The sequence below is a fragment of the Sinocyclocheilus rhinocerous genome, unplaced genomic scaffold (genome assembly GCF_001515625.1).
Source record: "Sinocyclocheilus rhinocerous isolate Xijiao unplaced genomic scaffold, SAMN03320098_v1.1 scaffold1436, whole genome shotgun sequence".
NCBI lineage: Eukaryota > Metazoa > Chordata > Actinopteri > Cypriniformes > Cyprinidae > Sinocyclocheilus > Sinocyclocheilus rhinocerous.
The window spans coordinates 203630-207272 of NW_015647013.1; the positions used below are offsets into that span (position 1 = coordinate 203630).

Sequence of the window (3643 nt, forward strand, 5' to 3'; positions counted from 1 at the left end):
AGAAAGGCGAGTGCTTTTAATCATTTAATGTCTTTAAATCAACAAAATATGTTTAGAGAAGCGTGTATGAAACTGTGAAATTAATTATTAACCAATGTAACACTTTAATGCAAAAAAAGTGCGTCTCATTTCGTTCGCTGGCTAGTAGTGATGAGAAACGGAGCTTTGCGAAACTCCGAGTCAACTGAATCAAATGCATCGCTAAATGATTCACTGTTTTGAATCGCTCGAATCAGCGCAAACTGACGACTTCTGCTGCTCTAAACAGTGTAAATGCAACGAGAACAACAAACACAAACTTGTGTAACGACTACTTTTACAAACCAACTGCAGGCGTTTTCATTAAAGTGGAATCTAATGATTTGTAGATTATATATATAATTAAATCATAATACAAATGCGAAACTTTGTGTATTTTGTGTCTTTCTGTTTGTTTGAATGCTAGTTTTGGTTGTTTTTTGTCTCATCAAGTCCATTACATATCTCTCTGACTGACTCCCTCACTAGTGTGCTGACTACTGAACTAGGGAGCTGATTGAGATGCCCCAGAGATTTAGTTTGGGTTTATTTTTCTTTCTGTTAATTATTCAGATCTTAAACACACAGATAAACTCAACTGAGATCCACGTGACACTATAATAAAGATGTTTATTAAAGAGGAGAGTGAAGACATGAGGATTGAAGAAGCATTCAGAGTCAAACATGAAGATACTGAGGAACAAACAAAGATGGAGTTTATTAAAGAGGAGAGTGAAGACATGAAGATTGAAGAAACATTCAGAGTCAAACATGAAGCTACTGAGGAACAAACAAAGATGGCGTTTATTAAAGAGGAGAGTGAAGACATGAAGATTGAAGAAACATTCAGAGTCAAACATGAAGATACTGAGGAACAAACAAAGATGGCGTTTATTAAAGAGGAGAGTGAAGACATGAAGATTGAAGAAACATTCAGAGCCAAACATGAAGATACTGAGGAACAAACAGGTTGGTTTTCATTCTCAAAGCTGAACTCACTCATTTGATCCTTATTAAAATGTCCAGCTCTACAGAAATAAATATTTTTAAAGCAGTGGTTCTCAACTGGTCTGCCCATGGGACCCACATTTTTGCAGGGCGATTAAGCTGTGACCCATAAATATTCACAAAAATGGACGACCCGCACATACTGTCCCACTTTACTTGACAAGTTAGCACAAGTTGTAAGAATATGACAAATACTAATGAATAACCAGTATAAGATGAGGCTATTAAAGTAGTTTTTAATACAATAAAGTTAGTAACAATAAAGTTGGTAAGTTGGTATGAGCCACCAGTGTCATTTAAAAATGTACAAAATGAAAATAGAGTGGCATTTTGGGGTTACGGAAACTACAGATACCAAGGTAAATACACAATACTAACAAGAACTGGTAATGAAACACATGGACACTGATCCTGATGAACAGGGCTGTACTAGGGCTAAAACATCAAACAGCCCTGGCTGTTTTGGTCCAAGCGGCCCTCCACAATTGGTCCAGTGTTTATATATATATATATATATATATATATATATATATATATATATAAAAACAGGCCATACTGACTGTGCAGATTTCAAAGATTGGAGGCTTCTTTGTCATTGTTATTATTCTTGTGTCTGGACAAGCTCCTCTTTATCAATATGCTTTAAATTAATATCTTATGCTTTTCTGAAACTTATTTGTTAGTTACTAAGTAATGTCTTGTTGGACATTCACAGTTTGATAACAGTGATACAAGTATAACATAAGTTATGTGTTAGTAGAATTGGTATGCATCATTAATTTGTGGTTTGGATGCTGTTTTCAAGGGACACACTTTTCCTGTTTTGTCTCTCAGCGGCGCCTTTCAGAATCTACCGTGTGAGTGTGTGTGTGTGTTTGTGTATGTGTGTGTGTGTGTGTGTGAGAGTGTGTATGTGTGTGTGTGTGTGTGTGTGTATGAGTGTGAGTGAGTGTGTGTGTGTGCAATTTCTTTCTGCATATACCGTATTACATCTAAAGTAGAAGCCATTTTTGCTCAAGACAGAATAAAATAAGATAAAAAGCCATGTCTTTAAATTCAAGATTCAAGATTTTTTATTTGTCACATACATGGTTATATAGAGAATATATGACCAGCAGTGAAATGTAAGTGCACCTATGTGTAACGTTTTATAAATTCTATTGCAAATTGTATGAGGCTTCACAGGCCAACAGTTAATGTATATTCAAATATGAATAGCCAACTTGAATGGATTCAATTTGCGTAACGTAGTATTTGAATGTACGTGACTAATCATTTGTAAGGCGCTAAATAATGTTAAATGTCAGCGATTTGTTTGTTTGAATCTGCGTTTGAGCAAAACTCTTTTTGCCAAGTTCACGTTCAGTCCACAAGCGCAGACAATGTCAAAATGTGTGGTCCTTGGACATTCACGCAGCTTGATAAATTCTTATATATTTTCTTTTTGTCATTATTAAGCTCCAATAACAATGTGGAAATTGAGAAAAAGAGTAATTTGTGTTATACTAAATTCTCTCTTTTAGCGTTTGGAGATGCTTAAATAAACATTCAATAATCCGAGTAAGATCTTCAACATGAAAATCACAGTAAAGAATTTAGGTTAAAATGACCTATTTGAATATGAAAATCACTTCTCACGATTCATTAGTAGCTCGGATGATCAAACGATTAACTTTTTTTTTTTTTTTTGCATATGGTGGTATCATTTATTCAGAGATTATTATAAGGCATTTATTACGGATCTTTTGTTAGAAAATGTACTTTCTTCTGGACTAAGTGCTTCTATAGTAAAGTACACACGACTGTAATGTACAATGTATGCAAATGTACAGAAGATATTAGCATACATTGACTCCACGATAATATTAATGTGATATTGTTCTTTAAATGCTGGATGCACCTTTTGGATCATAAGAAAATTAATGTATTAGCCCAATGTAAATGCTGATTATTTCCCGACAAGCCATAAATTGCCCTACTTTATTTGCATCTAGCATTATATTAATCTAGCATCATATTAATATTTCAATCGATTAAATGAACAAGAATCTCGCCTGTCAGTGTATTAATAAAGATGCAATATTAAACTACTGCGTTCATGTTTTAGTGTTTTTTTTTCCACATTTTGTTATCGAATTATTTTTATGTCATTATTCGCAGAAAACAGTACTGAAATAACTTTTCGGAAACTTTGTTTTTTTGTATCGGGACTTCATATACATATAGGTACACGGGGAATAAGTTTAGTAATTTTACGTTTTTACTTTTTATTTCGGTCTTCATTTAATAGTTTGGATTTGGGAAACGACTGTCCTTATTGTTTTTTGATGTGGCATATTAGATTATATTTGGTGGTGCTTTCTGTTATTAGGCTACTGGCAATGCTATAGAAGCAAATGTACTAATCGTAATAAAGAAAGCTGGATCTTCTGGTATTTTTATATGAATATTTTTGTAGACATATATGCTAACACGTTGAGTTTTTCCTGCGTTAAAGAGAGCGTGAGCTGTGTGGTCCTGCACGCGGGGTTTGGGTCCTGCTGTGGTAACACGAGACTCCATGCCTCATTAGAAACTTTCATATGTTAAGACATGTTCTGTATGCTTTCAAAGGTGC

At 34.2% G+C, this 3643-nt stretch overlaps 1 long non-coding RNA gene across 1 annotated transcript in view; it reads right to left on the reverse strand.

The window, feature by feature from the left end:
• LOC107708248 (uncharacterized) overlaps nucleotides 1-706 on the reverse strand; it is a 16109-nt gene extending 15403 nt beyond the window's left edge. Inside the window, exons 1-2 of the long non-coding RNA XR_001636342.1 lie at nucleotides 601-706; nucleotides 493-495 (exon numbers count right to left, since the gene is read on the reverse strand). This is a non-coding gene — a long non-coding RNA (uncharacterized LOC107708248). The remainder of the gene's footprint in view (nucleotides 1-492; nucleotides 496-600) is intronic.
• Between the last annotated feature and the right edge of the window lie 2937 nt (nucleotides 707-3643).